Source organism: Pseudorasbora parva, chromosome 18, assembly GCF_024679245.1.
Source record: "Pseudorasbora parva isolate DD20220531a chromosome 18, ASM2467924v1, whole genome shotgun sequence".
NCBI lineage: Eukaryota > Metazoa > Chordata > Actinopteri > Cypriniformes > Gobionidae > Pseudorasbora > Pseudorasbora parva.
This window is the reverse complement of record NC_090189.1, coordinates 20,900,049-20,916,444: the sequence shown is the minus strand read 5'-3', so window position 1 is coordinate 20,916,444 and position 16,396 is coordinate 20,900,049. Positions and strand designations below refer to the sequence as shown.

The 16,396-nt window shown below is 36.7% G+C and overlaps 1 protein-coding gene across 3 annotated transcripts in view; it reads left to right on the top strand.

Annotated features, from left to right (window-relative positions):
• Window positions 1-16,396, top strand: part of nectin1a (nectin cell adhesion molecule 1a) — a 36,716-nt gene that overhangs the window by 2,701 nt on the left and 17,619 nt on the right. The gene's annotated exons all lie outside the window — the stretch shown is intronic.

Here is a 16,396-nt window from a genome sequence, read left to right as displayed (position 1 = left end):
AGCAAATTTTGCATGTCATTCGGAAATCAAGGTGCCAGAGTCTGGAGGAAGACTGGGGAGAAGGAAATGCCAAAATGCCTGAAGTCCAGTGTCAAGTACCCACAGTCAGTGATGGTCTGGGGTGCCATGTCAGCTGCTGGTGTTGGTCCACTGTGTTTTATCAAGGGCAGGGTCAATGCAGCGAGCTATCAGGAGATTTTGGAGCACTTCATGCTTCCATCTGCTGAAAAGCTTTATGGAGATGAAGATTTGGTTTTTCAGCACGACCTGGCACCTGCTCACAGTGCCAAAACCACTGGTAAATGGTTTACTGACCATGGTATTACTGTGCTCAATTGGCCTTCCAACTCTCCTGACCTGAACCCCATGTAGAATCTGTGGGATATTGTGAAGAGGAAGTTGAGAGACGCAAGACCCAACACTCTGGATGAGCTTAAGGCCGCTATCGAAGCATCCTGGGCCTCCATAACAGTGCCAGCAGTGGCACAGGCTGATCGCCTCCATGCCACGCCGCATTGAAGCAGTCATTTCTGCAAAAGGATTCCCGACCAAGTATTGAGTGCATAACTGAACATAATTATTTGAAGGTTGACTTTTTTTGTATTAAAAACACTTTTCTTTTATTGGTCGGATGAAATATGCTAATTTTTTGAGATAGGAATTTTGGGTTTTCATGAGCTGTATGCCAAAATTATCAGTGTTAAAACAATAAAAGACCTGAAATATTTCAGTTGATGTGCAATGAATCTAAAATATATGAAAGTTTAATTTGTATCATTACATTATGGAAAATAATGAACTTTTATCACATATGCTATTTTTTTGAGAAGGACATTGTTTTGAGAAGGACATTATTTGTATATATATATATATATATATATATATATATATATATATATATATATATATATACAAACAATCCCATAGAAAAAATGGATATTTAGAAAAAAAGTTACCTGGTTGCTTTAAAATTTTGAGTTCATTGAAATTAAAATTTTGAGTTAATACAGTGAACATTTTTTGAGATTCGACAACCTTTATTAAAATATTATTAAAAGATTCTGTAAGCATATTGGGTAATTGTGTGTGTTTTATTTCTGATTACGCAGTGAAACATGCCAAATAGTGCTATTTTCATGATTTATCAATTTTTTTATGCTGTTCAGATACAATAATATTTTGAGTTTCTATTTATTAAACAAATTTCCTTCATTGTATCAACTCAAATGTTTAATTGCAATAAACTCAAAATTTTAAGGCAACCAGGTTACTTACTTTTTTAAGTTAAACCAACAAAAAACAAAAAATTTTTACAGTGTTTCGATTATATATCAAATGATTAAACAGAGAAAATGTATAATTTTAAGGGGAAAATAAGTTGATTTTAAATTTCATGGCAACAGCACATCTCCATGTTGGGGCAATGCCATGTTTACCACTGTGTGGCATCACCTCTTCTTTTTTATAACAGTCTGCAAACGTCTGAAGTTGCTCAAGTTTAGGAATAGGAATGTTGTCCCATTCCTGTCTAATACAGGCTTCTAGTTGCTCAAATGTCTTATGTCTTCTTTGTCGGATCTTCCTCTTTATGCGCCAAATGTTTTCTATGGGTGAAAGATCTGGACTGCACGCTGGCCATTTCAGTAACCGGATCCTTCTTCTACGCAGCCATGATGTTGTAATTGATGCAGTAGGTGGTCTGGCATTGTCATGTTGGAAAATTTAAGGTCTTCCCTGAAAGAGATGATATCTGGATGGGAGCATATGTTGTTCTAGAACTTAGATATACCATTCTGCATTTATGGTGCCTTTCCAGATTTGTAAGCTGCCCATGCCACATGCACTCATGCAATCCAATACCATCAGAGATGCAGGCTTTTTAATTGAGTATTGATAACAACTTGGGTTTTCTTTGTCCTCTTTAGTCTGGATGGCATGGCGTCCCAGTTTTCCAAAAAGAACTTCAAATTTTGATTCATCTGATCACAGAACAGTTTTACACTTTGCCACAGTCCATTTTAAATTAGCTTTGGCCCAGAGAAAACACATGCACTTCTGGATCATTTTCAGATATGGCTTTGTTTTTGACCTACAGAGTTTTACCCAGCAACGGCGAATGGCACGTTGGATTGTGTTCACCGACAATATTTTCTGGAAGTATTCCTGAGCCCATGTTGTGATTTCCATTACAGTAGCATTCCTGTATGTGATGCAGTGCCGTCTAAGGGCCTGAAAATCACAGGCGTCAGTATGGTTGTCTGGCCTTGACCCTTGCACAGAGATTGTTCCAGACTCTCTGAACCTTTGGATGATATTATGCACTGTAGATGATGATAATGTCAAACTCTGCAAGTTTTCTCTGAGAAAATCCTTTCTGATATTCCTCCACTATTTTTTGCCGAAGTATTGGGGGAATTGGTGATCCTCTGCCCATCTTGAATTCTTAGAGACACTGCCACTCTGAGAGGCTCTTTTTATACCCAATCATGTTGCCAATTGACCTAATATCAGCTATTCCTTACATGTACATGTAACTTTTCCGGCCTCTTATACCTGTCTCAGATGTTTTAGAATGTGTAGCTATCATGAAATCCAAAATAAGCCAATATTTGGCATGATATTTCAAAATGTCTCACTTTCAACCATTAGATATGTTATATTGTGAATAAAATATAAGTTAAAATGATTGCATTCCTTTTTTATTCACAATTTGTACAGTGTTCAGTGTAAATATATATAAAACTAGCACATTTGGTCACGGATAATAAACTATTAAAAGGTTAGTTCACCCAAAAATCGGCATAATTTACTCACCCATCACGTCATTCCTAACCCCTAAGTCTTTCGTTCATCTTCTGAACACAAATTAAGATATTTTAATTGAAAGTCCATGCAACTACAACTCTGACGACATAACATCAGGGTTTATATGTGAATAAAAACCTAAATTAAATCTGTTCATAGACACAGTTGCATAGACTGTCAATGGAGGGACAGAAATCTCTCAGATTTCATTAAAATATATTCATTTGTGTGCAGAAGATGAACAAAAATCATATGGATTTGGAACGACTTGAGGGTGAGTAAATGTAAATGTATGACGGTGAACCAACGCTTTAACAGTTTGTTATTAAAGTGTTGTGCTATTTTTTTTGTGCTAGTTTGTACCAAATGCTAGTTTTGCAGGGATGGTATACAAAAAAATATATAAAGTTGCTTGACATTTGTCAGATTTGAATCCAACAAGTTATGCATAATATTATATTTCTACACTTTGTGTAATATTGTACAGCTGAGTTGAGCCACAGTTTTAGTTGTACAGGCTTAGTTGGATTGCTGATGTCTCTTTTTCCTTAAAATAGAAAATCACTCAGGGTGAAACTCAAGTATGATTTCTGAACTGTTGTCAGTAAAAAACTGATAGATAGAAGCTCAGTTAAAGAAACAGCAGGATGTTAGCAGCTGGTGAACCTAATTAGCATTAACAAAAATCTCAGTTTGCTTCTATAATGATTTACAACATCAGAATTTCGCAAATGTGGAGAGTCAAGATACTGTTGATTCAGTTTTGATTACTTGTCACTTTTCTTGTCACTTACTTCTTTTAGCACTTGAGAAATTGTTCTTCTGCTTGACAATTGACTTGATGTGTGTATCATCAGGACTCACTTTCGTATGAAAAATTAAATGTAATATAAATGTGAAATGTCATGTAGAAAGTTCTGAGGAACTTTTGAATAACAAAAAGAGAAGTTACATATTTTAAATCCATGTGAAATATGAATGCATTCCTCCATTTGCAGCTCTAATTAGAAGGAATAATTGAAGAACATTGTATATGTGTGGCCTATCTGGTGTTAAGCGTTGTCTGGTCCTGCTGTGGCTGATTCTGACCCACTTTCCCCCCTTACTATGAGCTCTTTAACTGCCACTGAGCACGCTCCCACCATCTGTTATCCCCTGGCCCGTTGCCATGGCAATACTGGGAGTCTTTTCTAAACGTGCGATGCAGTAGCCAGTGGATAATGTTGTAAAGGGCTGAACTCTGGCAACAGGTAATTTCACTAAAACCGAGGCGTTGGCATTAGCATTAGCATAAGATATCTCAGTGCATGCGACGCAACCCACTGAGCTTGAGTAATGATGAGCTGTGACTGAGTTGAGGGACTAATCATTAAAATTATTCAACTGTATCAACTCACCAGTCGAAAATCAGTACCATGGAGTCAAATTCATAGTAAATGCATATTAAATAAATCTGGATTAATAGTGTTCTGTAGTGGTGAGGATTTTGATTAATCTCAGTGACTTTTGAATCCATTCACCAAAAAGATTTGTTCAGAGTTATTCACTGATTCATTTAGGTCATCATTCTGTTATGACAAATTAGAGGGTTTTTAATGTATCTTCGCATCATTTAGCCTTAGTCTTGGCGTCCTCTATTTAAATTTGTGTGTCTGTAAAGCTACAAAATAACTCCAGAAAGAGTGCATAAACATCCCACAAGTGTTTTTTTGTTGTTTTTGTTGGTTTAGTACTTTGACTTAAACTTGCATAAGATAAGAAAAAAGACTAATAAGTAAGGGAAAATGTACATCCAGCCAGTTGTTATCGCAGAATAACCTACCCCCGACAGAGTGATCAAGAAGCTTATTACACGACTTGCCACATAAATAAATAATTAGACCCAAAATATTGACTTGAGTTTAAATATTTCGTTAGTACAGTGGCTGAGAGGGCTCAACATGCTGCAACTGAAGAAAACACATCCAAAAAGAAAAAAAAACGCCAGCAAATTAAGCAAACATCTTCATCAGTTTTACAACAACGTGCTGCAAAAGTTCACAACACAACCAACTACAGAAACGCGCTGCAAAACCAGGCCCAGCAATCTCAAGCTCCCCTCTGCGATGATCTGAACGACAATGATGATGATGATCATTTATTATTAGGCTACTTTTATAATTAAATGAAAGAACTTGTATGTAAGAAATGCATTTCAATTAATCATAAAATGGCCCTGATATGTCATTATGGTACATTAAGAAATCATGTTCATTTCAAATACTTCTATCACTGACAACAGTAGTCCGGGCAGGATATTGTCATTTAAAAGTTGTTGTTGCAGGCCTCAACTGATGTTGATGTTGACATGTTGTGTTTTGGCCTAAAGCTTAAAATGACGTTTCGGAACTAGCAAAAGAGCCGTTGGATGTAGGGCTGGTCGATTCCGAAATTTTTGGAATCGATTCCGATTCCAATTCCTGTTTCCGGAATCGACGGAGTCGATTCCAAGAATCGATTCCCCACTGTTGTTTTCGATTCCTTTTCGATTCTTCTTTTTTTAACAAAATCGATGGTGAACCTAGTTCCGGAGTGACCGCAGGATACAATGATGTAGAAAGTATCCTTCTCCGAAACTTTATTTGTAAAATGATGATGCGTTTCCATAACTTTGATGAATTTTAAATGATGGATTCTCCTGAAATGGCCCATATAGCCCAGAAGTAAATGCGATTTAGCCTAATAAATCAAAAGGATAGCACATTATTCATGGATGTGCATTTATTGCATGTTTAAAACTACATGAAATGTCTAAAATGCATGTGCACAGTTAAGTTAAATAACTACATTCAAATAAGTGCTTGCACAGAATGTACGAGGTAAAATAACCACAATATTAAAGAAAAAAAATTATATAAGAGTGCGCAGTTTATTTGTCAATCAGATGCGTGAGCAAGTTGCGTTCATTACTATAGCAACATAGACTCGGTCATTAAGCTGTACTAGGCGCATTTTCTTTCTGTTATCAATGGATTAATGAAAATAAAAGAAAATAGAAAATTAAAATAAGACCCTCACATCTGCATCTGTAAGCAGCGCTCAAAACCTACCGTTGTGGATAACAGAACCATTTCACAATTTAAAATTATGGAGTTTTTGTGTGCAAAATGTAGCAAACTTGTCCAGGATGCAGCATCACAGAAGGAAACAATGACAATAAACACTATTAAACTAAGTGAAGGAAAGGTATAGTAATAATCAGCGATATGCGTTCTCATGGCTCGATTTGAACGTTTCATACCATAAAAATAAGTAGTTAGAATTACGTTCTAGTGACGTCATCACACAATGGCGCAAAAAAAACGCTGAATTGCTTTATTTTTAACTCGTAATTTGAAACTAAGTGTTCAAAAGAACCTTTTGCAAAAAATAAATAGACTTCCAATCATTATTAGAAGCGAGAGACAAGTGAATAAAGAGGAGTCGATTCCCCGAGATGGAATCGATTCCAAACGTTGGAATCGACTCTCGATTCCCAACGCCGTGGAATCGAGGAATCGATTCTTTTTGGAATCGATTCCCAGCCCTAGTTGGATGAGACGCGGAAGAAATAGTTCTACTCACGATAGCGATTTAAGTACAAAAGCCGGACAAATCCCTTTAAATATAATATCGGATCGATGTCTTGAGGTTTGGTAACCATAGTAAGCCGAATAATACTACAAATACAGGACATTGATAATGCAAAATAATGAACACCCGAGGTGTAACGGCCAGTCCGCTTCGCGTCGTGATCGCATCACCACCTCGGGGGTGCATCATTTTTCTAATAATTCAACGGCCTGTCCTCAGTTATTCCTTTCATTTTCAGCTCTCATCATTTTTAGCTTCACGTTCTGCAGTGAATAATTGACTGGGATTTCAGACTTCTTTACCAGCATAACTAAAGTTTGCACAGTTGCTTGTGTGACATCCATAAGCAAGCATTTGCAATTGTGACGTGACATTTGTCTTTATCAACAATTGCTCGCAAAATGATGAACAACAATTCACAGTGCAAGTCATATCCTGTGATAATAAAATAAAGTAAATTATTGAAATTATTATTTATTATTTAATAATAATTTATTCATAATATAATATATTTTCGTGCAAGCCCCCTGGGAATTGTAAAAAAATTGTAATAATAGTTTGTGGTTGTTATCGGAGAATAACATACCGCTGGATTCTGTGATTGACCAATCAGAATCAAGTATTCCACAGAACCGTGTAATAGCCAATAATGTGCTTATGTCATTTTAATTGTGCATGGGTTCGTGATGTTTGAGTTTTTGTTCATTTGTTTGTGAATGAGATGTTCCAGTTTGTTCACGATCAAAATAGTCCTGCTTCGAATCAGACTCAAAGCTCAAACCCGCTCAGTGAATTACGTATTTTTTCAGTAGGTGATATCATTGCATGCCACAAAAGCGTTTTTTTTTTTTTACAGAGAGAGACCCTAGTGAGTCAAAAAAATTGTAATTTCATACTAAACAAGACTAGAGTTCATCTGTCACCATGCTATTACTTGTTTTTTAACATTTATTTTTTCCTATGTTCTAATCATCATGTTCTCTTGCTCTTCTTGATTTCCACAAGGCTAAAAAAATAGATCAATGCCTTTGTGTAAGCAACACATTAATCTTGTCTCCTCTGGCTGTCATCCTCTGTAGGTCTGAATTGACAGAGCGTACACAAATCCAACATTTTCTCTTAAAAAAGCCAGCCGATAGAGATATATCAAACTTAAGTGTGGCAGAGCAGTGTCATTGCATGTAATGGTAGGTCCACTGGTGAAAGTTGATAACCCTGCCTGATGGTATTATTCAAAGAGAGGGCTCTCACGGCTTACTGGCACATCATATTATGTATGATAGCTTGCTTAAGGCAGCATACTGCTGTAGTGCTCAGCTTTGGTTAGCATCAGCCAGTATTCAAGCTGAAGTATGTAATATTTGCACCACTAAAGTCACCAAACAGAAATGCGGAAATAATGACGAACAATGCACAGTGTTGTCATTATATAGTCCTGCTTTTAAACTCATGGCATTGGATGAGCACAGAGCAAAAGTGGGCAATCAGCCTAGTTTAACTATTGTTGTCTCAGCATATCAGGCTGGATTAGAGAAATGATTTTAACATTGAATTCAAAATATGAATGACATCAAGCGAATATTAGAAGATGACTTTGCTAAACTTGCAGACATTACAGTATATTTTCAAACAAAGGGATGCAAAAAGTATTTGTGTATGTAAAGAAGTGATTATCACAGAGTTTCTTAGTAAAACTTTAAATTGACAGCTGCACCTATCTCATGTTGAGTTTGAGGAGACAAAACCATGACTTGTCTTCAAACAGACTCAATGTTGTTTTTCTGCTATTGCAATGCCTTGTTGGTGTATTAAAGCGATTCGCAGCGCTTTTGCAGATATCGCCAGCTTTGCCTGTCTGCTTTTAGATTAACAGCCTAGTGCTTAGAGAGAGAGAAATTGTGATGAGTATCATGATGGACAGCTCTCAGGGAAAACAGCAGTGCAGTGATGCTTCTGTGTTTCTGATGGTACTGTTAAAATAATGGCACATTCACAAGAAGTTAGGCAGCACAAGCTATTTTAGTCTTCATGAGCAGTTCACAGATTTGGCTTGAACTTTTTGTTAGAGTAAAGAATAATGTAAAAATCTTCCTTTATCTATGCTTGGTTTTAAGTCATTGCTTTCCATATTTCATTAGTATCAGACCTGGGAGATCATTACCATGATTCTATTGAAAGAACAGAATTAATTTCACCCCCCTAAAAACCTATGATAATGCCATCGCTAAACTTGTGAAATGTTGAAGTGTGTATTATTATCATAAATCAGCTTGAACATTACTATGGAAATAGACAGGGCTTGGCTTTAAAGATAAAGAGGGATCTGCTCGCGCATGCATGAATCTAACCCAAGTAATGAAGCAGAACAAGGACATTTGACATCCTTGTGTAGGAGTGTTGGGCAAAAGCAATTGACTTGCATATGACCAGGCTTCTTTTTTTTTTTTTTTTTTGGATTTAAGCAAATACATCCTGAGTCATAAGGGTGGAACTAGTGTAGATGAATTTACAGTTAAAGACACAGACCAGATATGATGAATGAAGACCCGGAGCCAGAGGTATAAGTATAACATTTTAGTGAATGGTTTGCAGTTTCATCAGCAGAAGCCAGCTTCAAGTCACATAAGGAGATTGTAGGCCGCGCTGTGTGTACATACATTTTACACCACAATTACACTTTTTTCCATGGTCTAAGTAATTACTACAGTTTAAATGATTTTCATTGGCTAAGAGAAAATGGATAATCACAGTCCATTTCCACACAGAGACATATCTCCAACGATCATGCTTGCTGATGCATGGACCCGGGTTTAGGCAGGTTTGTGACCTTCCAGGTCGTGAATAGGCGGGAACAGATCCAAAGTATAATGCCAGTTGTCCACCATTACTGATTTGTAACAAAAAATAATAGCGCACATACACAGATACACAGCTTCTTCAAGGTTGGAGTTGGTCGAGCTCTAACTCTAACTAGAGGTACAGACAATATTCACCATTATTCTCTAGTGATGGAAGATGAACAGTACAAATTAAAGCTTATAAATATTAAATAAGTTCAAACATAATTCAAATTCAAAAATAAATATAAATAAAAACAACTAACTTGAAGAAGTCATTCAAATAATGTATTTATGTAAAAGGATAAATAATGATTAATACCTTGATTATAATCACTCAAAAGATATACAAGAATCCACCCCCTTCACTAGAAACTAAATGTTTGGTCACTTGTCATAAGGTTGTAAAATTATTAGAAGAGGCTGTGTAATTCATCATAGCTTTATTGCACAAAATAATAATGGCTGCCTAAATCAGGCCTCGTTTTACTTAATAGTGTTTTTGGTGTTGAAACTGTGGTGTGGCAAACTATTCTCTTTATCGTAGGCAGATTGTGTTGGCTCTTTGCTCATCTATTTACAAGCATGTGATTTTAATGGTAAGGTTTTTGATAATTAGACATTGTGTGGACTTTTGTAGTTCAGAACAGAGTTTGTTGCATATAGATAAGATTGAAGAAACATTGTTCATTCTGTTCAAAAAATGATTGGAAATGTTCATCAGTCTTCTGCATCACTAGGTGATGGATGCACTGTAGCTCTCTTTCCTCAAAGCTTTTAATCAGCTCAGAGACCAGAGCTCATCAGTTCACCAGCAAAGTGAGAGGAAATAAGGTCACATGTTTGTGATATTTACTCCCCAGAGCAGCCATGTTTGATCGACAGGTGTGCTTGTAAAAAATATACTATATTGCACTAACGTTGTGTGGATATACTTGCATTAGAAAACAGAAAATTAGTCAAGACGTTAAACATAGCAGATCCATTTTATCTTATCTTTACCCATTTTAAAGTTAACAATAAATGCACAATTAGTGTCTAAGTATGTAGTACACTTTTATGGGTCTTGTGCATTCTTTTAAATTGGAAAATGGAAATCCTGGAAAACAGTGTTCATACAGGTTTGAAATGACATGAGGGTGAGGTGAACTAATCCTTTAATATTATAAGAGGCGAAGCTGTGGAACTCTGTTTGCTTTTTATTATGCAACAAATGTCTGAACAAATTTCTGAGCTGACAGTGCATGCTGTGTGGAAATGTCTGTGTCTTTTCCGATTGACTCACGAATGCAGTGAAGGGACTGGACAGCTGAACAGCAGTTTGGACTGTGTTCTTGGTCCCCTTTGTTGACGGAGGGCTTTCATTTCTTATTAGCCTTTGTGCTCAGTGTCATGACAGCTGACTTATGAGGCACAGTCCCCATCAGTGTGTTGGGTCATCATGTGCAGATGACATATCCTGTTTTAGGTTCTGTCACAGGTTTATGTTCTTATGAAAAAAAGTTGAAATTTGGTGCACGCTTAAAAATAAAGGTTCTTTGATGGTTCTACGAAGAACCTTGAACATCATTCTTTCTCCTTTTATAGAGGCAAAAGGTTATTTAGAAATGTTCTTTACACTAAGAAAAGAAGATACTTGGAACTGTTGGAACTTTTCACTGAAAGGCTTTCTGGAGAACCCACAATGTTTGTTATATGGCATTGCTGTGAAAATCCCCTTTTATGGAACCTTAATTTTAAGAGTGTACTTCTATTTAAACCGACTTTTGTGGTTACTTTTTGTGTATTTTTACCAAATCACCTGGTGAATATATAGTCTGATAATGTAAAATATCTTTGTTTTAGTAAGTAATTAGGGGCCAAAAATCAAAGGTGCGAAGCCCCTCTTGAAATCGTTAGCGTTCCTATTATTATTCTGCTTCTTCTTCTTTTTCTTCTGCCATTGAAGTCTATGGCAGCCCATAGAACTGCTTGCGGGAAAAATATAAAATTTGGTACACTGATAGAGGTCAGTTAAAATAGTAACCACACCAAATTTGGAGTCTCTAAATCATTCCCCTTTAGTGCCACCAACTGTCCAAAGTTTGACTCAAGTTTAATAACTTTTGAATAATTTCCTCTGATTCCTTGGCTCAAGCCGATTTTATTGCACGCTATGACGTCATTTCCCATTCTGTAACTTCTCCCGTCATTTTTAATTAACGATTAAACCAACTTTTTTTAACTGCTCTTAGGCTGTTGGTCCGATTTACATGAAAATTGAACCAGATGATCTTCACACCATTGCTTACAAAAAGTTATGGAATTCAGGTGGATTTGTCAAATCGTTTTTGATAAACGCGCAAACAAATGATTATGTAGCAGTTGCAAAAACATACTAAAGGCTATATCTCCGCAAAGCTTTATCGTATTCAAACCAAACTTGGTATCTCATCACAAGCATGATCTGAGGCAACATCATGATTTCATCCCCACGATTCCCTGAAGTAGCCTGAGAAGTTTCGAAACAGCGCCACCTAGTGGATAATATGTTTTTTTTAAATGCTTATAACTTTGGTTGACATTTTTTGATGGGAGTTTTTGATGGGAGTCTCCTAAATCCTTGCCTCCTAAATATGGTTTGTGCAGTATTGTAATTAAGCGCTTATAAAACATTAGCAGATATCTTCGAAACCGCTAGTCCGATCGAGACGAAACCAGCGTCAGAAGTTCGGAAACATAGGTCGATAGATAAATGTTACAGCCCAAATGTTAAAATATTCATAGTAAGAGGGAATAAAATCCAATCAAAGTCATGTGTCAGTAATTTCATTGTCAGTATGTTTTTATTTCATATAAATATCTATAACTCCAAAACAAAATTAGATATTTTCACCAAAATTCACACACACATCTATGGGCTCACTCTGGGGACAAACAAAAATTGGTATGATTGTGCCTTTTGGTGGCGCTATAACTAAACAAAACATGAAATTGAAACATGATGTATTAACATTTTTCAACATTTTTGCTTAAAATTGTCTCCAAATGTCTTTACTCATTTCTGCAGTTGGTATGTTGCTATCTTCCTTGTTTGCGTTGGTTGTGCTATGCCCTGGTAAAATGGCTGCTTGTAGCTATATTTAATATTGTTGTTGATAATTTACGTCACCTTTTTTCTGTGTAACACAAACTGAAAAAATTAGAAATGTTAAAGTGAGTGAGGACTGGAGCTTTCGGGTCAAAGCATCAAAAATGATGAATAATGCTTTATTTCTGAGTATTCTGAAGCTATATAGTAATTTTATGTAAACAACTAAGCAATGTTATCCAAATTTAAGTTGAATCTTTTCACTGAATCAGTTAAATCAATTCACAAAACGAAATGATTTGAATGATTTGTTCACGAATCAGACTGATTGTGTTCTTGAGTTCATCTCACTGATTCAGTCAGTGCTATAGTCATATCAGTAACTTGCTCGAACTTGTGAAAAATGACTCAGAATGAAGTATATAAATCTCAAAAACTGAACGTGCTTTAAAATAATGATTGCTTACTTTGCATAGAAGGTGAAGGGTGTGTGGGTGGCTTTAGTTGGATATTCTGGTATCTCTACAGTAAAATACAGGTCCTTCTCAAAAAATTAGCATATGTGAGAAAAGTTCATTATTTTCCATAATGTAATTATGGAAACTAAAATATTTCAGGTGTTTTATTGTTTTAATACTGATGATTTTGGCATACAGCTCATGAAAACCACAAATCTCAAAAAATTTGCATATCATGAAAAGGTTCTCTAAACGAGTAATTAACCTAATCATCTGAATCAACTAATTAACTCTAAACACCTGCAAAAGATTCCTGAGGCTTTGTAAAACTCCCAGCCTGGTTCATTACTCAAAACCGCAATCATGGGTAAGACTGCTGTCCAGAAGGCCATCATTGACACCCTCAAGCAAGAGGGTAAGACACAGAACGTATGCAGAGGCGTGTGCAGGAAATGGGCTACAGTTGCCGCATTCCCCAGGTCAAGCTACTTTTGGGCTACAGAGAAGCAGCACTGGACTGTTGCTCAGTGGTCCAATGTACTTTTTTCGGATGAAAGCAAATTTTGCATGTCATTCGGAAATCAAGGTGCCAGAGTCTGGAGGAAAACTGGATGAAAAATGCAAAATGCCTGAAGTCCAGTGTCAAGTACCCACAGTCAGTGATGGTCTGGGGTGCCATGTCAGCTGCTGGTGTTGGTCCACTGTGTTTTGTCAAGGGCAGGGTCAATGCAGCGAGCTATCAGGAGATTTTGGAGCACTTCATGCTTCCATCTGCTGAAAAGCTTTATGGAGATGAAGATTTTGTTTTTCAGCACGACCTGGCACCTGCTCACAGTGCCAAAACCACTGGTAAATGGTTTACTGACCATGGTATTACTGTGCTCAATTGGCCTGCCAACTCTCCTGACCTGAACCCCATAGAGAATCTGTGGGATATTGTGAAGAGCAAGTTGAGAGACGCAAGACCCAACATTTTGGATGAGCTTAAGGCCGCTATCGAAGCATCCTGGGCCTCCATAACAGTGCCAGCAGTGCCACAGGCTGATTGCCTCCATGCCACGCCGCATTGAAGCAGTCATTTCTGCAAAAGGATTCCCGACCAAGTATTGAGTGCATAACTGAACATAATTATTTGAAGGTTGACTTTTTTTGTATTAAAAACACTTTTCTTTTATTGGTCGGATGAAATATGCTAATTTTTTTAGATTTTTGGGTTTTCATGAGCTGTATGCCAAAATCATCAGTATTAAAACAATAAAAGACCTGAAATATTTCAGTTGATGTGCAATGAATCTTAAATATATGAAAGTTTATTTTTTATCATTACATTATGGAAAATAATGTACCTATTTATCATATATGCTAATTTTTTGAGAAGGACCTATATTTTCAAGATTTTTTATCACTCCTTTTTTTTTAATCTTTTGTCAAATCAACTTAATCAAGCCACCTTAATTTATATAACGCTTTTTACAATGCCGATTGTTTTAAAGCAGCTTCACAGTGTTTAACAGGAAAATAATGCAACAGAATTTGATTCAGCCGCTATGGACAAAACCATGATTATCATATAGTGTCAATGCGGGCAGATATTTAGTGTCTCCAACTAAGAAAGACAAAGGCGACAGTGGCAAGGAAGTAAAACTCCGTGACAGAATGGAGAAAAAAACCTTGGAAAAAAACAGGCTCAGCCGGGGTGCCAGTTCTCCTCTGGCCAGTTTACGAGTAACTTAGATGATAAATGTGGTTCAGATAACATAATACTTTCAGTTTTTATTTATTAAACCTCTATTTATCTTTAAAACCTCTAAATCTCTTTATTTCATTACTTTTAAGCCAACCACTTAGCTTACTTTTTTAAGTTAAACCAACGATTGGGTATCCATGCAGTTTAATGCAACATCATGCATTGCGCATCTCTATCATGCAGGTGGAAGCGACGCTGAACTTCAATATCCTGAGTGCTGTAATCTGCTGCTGTCGCTAACCTCCTCTAACCTGTCGTGCAGCAGCCTCCCATTCAGCAGGGCTTTGCTGTGTTTGTGTAGGCTCTCATGAGCAGCCCTAAAGCCTGGGAATGCCAGTCTGCTCCCCCACTGTCTACTCTAATCCATGGCCGACTTTCTGCCTGCCACTGACTCGCATTTATTTTTTTCGTCGTTGTTGTTGTTGTTGTTGATGATTTTAAAGCTTACCCTATCTATAGTGACCGAAGACTTAAGGAGTGCATTTAACATTATTAAATTTGTGTCGTGGAAGGATTTTTTGAAATGCATATCTGATTTTGCTAAATCATTTTATTAATATCCCATTTGGATCTGAATGTTTTTCATAGATGCATTTTACTCTGGGTGCTTTGGATTGTACCATGATCATCATAGTTTAACTTGGGTCATATGAACTGGCTTTGTGCACCTTTAAGTTCCTTCATACTTCATTTAAATTTATTTAAATACATTTTTTCTCTCTTTTTATTTTTATTTTTTTACCAATTTTTGTTTCTTTTTATGCTTTTTATTTCAGTTGTATTTATCATTTATGTTTAATATGTTTTATAGGCTCCATCTGTAACAACAGTTTTATAAAAACATATTGTCTATTTTGGCCTTAATTATTATGAACTTTAAAATGAACCACCAAGTAATTAATTGGTTTTAGCCGATAAAAAATAGCTTGTCTTTTGAATGCCATAAACTCTTTTTGTAATTACTTGAAACACACAAATACCACAACTGGCATATCTGAACCTCCCTGCCACAGAAAGGACTAGAATTTTCCGCACAAAAAAGGGGGAAAAAAGGTTGTTTATAGTTATGTAAGGGACTTTGCCTCAATACGCAGCCTTATATTGGAGAGGGATTGTCTCCTTTTTTTAAGTGGTTTAACACTAGGAATCCTCTGGCTATGTGGAGGCTGGGGATTGGAGTATCACGCACATGTCCCGCAGGTAAACACAAGCTGTGTTTACAGACACCCTTTAGCTGGGGCGGGTGAAGTACCTCTCTATAGCCGTGGTTCTTAAACCCTCCTATTTTTAGACAACTAGATTTAAGCCCAGTCGCAAAGAGCTGCTGCACCTTATTTATGCTCTACAGGCCCAGTGTAAAGAGACTTGCCTCCATCTTTCAGTTCTCTCAACCTTTCATTACCCTTTGTCCTCCACATGCTATAGTATTGATGGATAGAGAAGTCTTTTTAGGTCAGTAAGCTGAATGTACCCATTAGTGAAGTTACTGAGCTAATTGCCCCAGCATTGAAAGCACAGTACACATATTTACAGGATATCTCATGACTGAGTAAGCAATGTCTACCCTACTAGTAGTTTATAAAAATTTTTACAGGTTTTGATATCGCCCCGCACTTAAAACCCCGCACTTTTAATAAAGTGTGTTTTCATCCCCCGCACTTTTACTGGGTCTTCCCGATCCTAGTCGACCCGCTCCGAGCGGGATTCGAACCGGCGTTACTTGCTCAAGGGCGGGCAAGTTAACAGGGTCGCTAAAGACAGCTTTCTCTACCTCGGTTGATCACGCGCTTCTTGAGGTCACGGGCAAGTGTATTTAATAGAAACCAATGTGAATACATCAAGATTTAAATTCAGAGACAAAAAATTA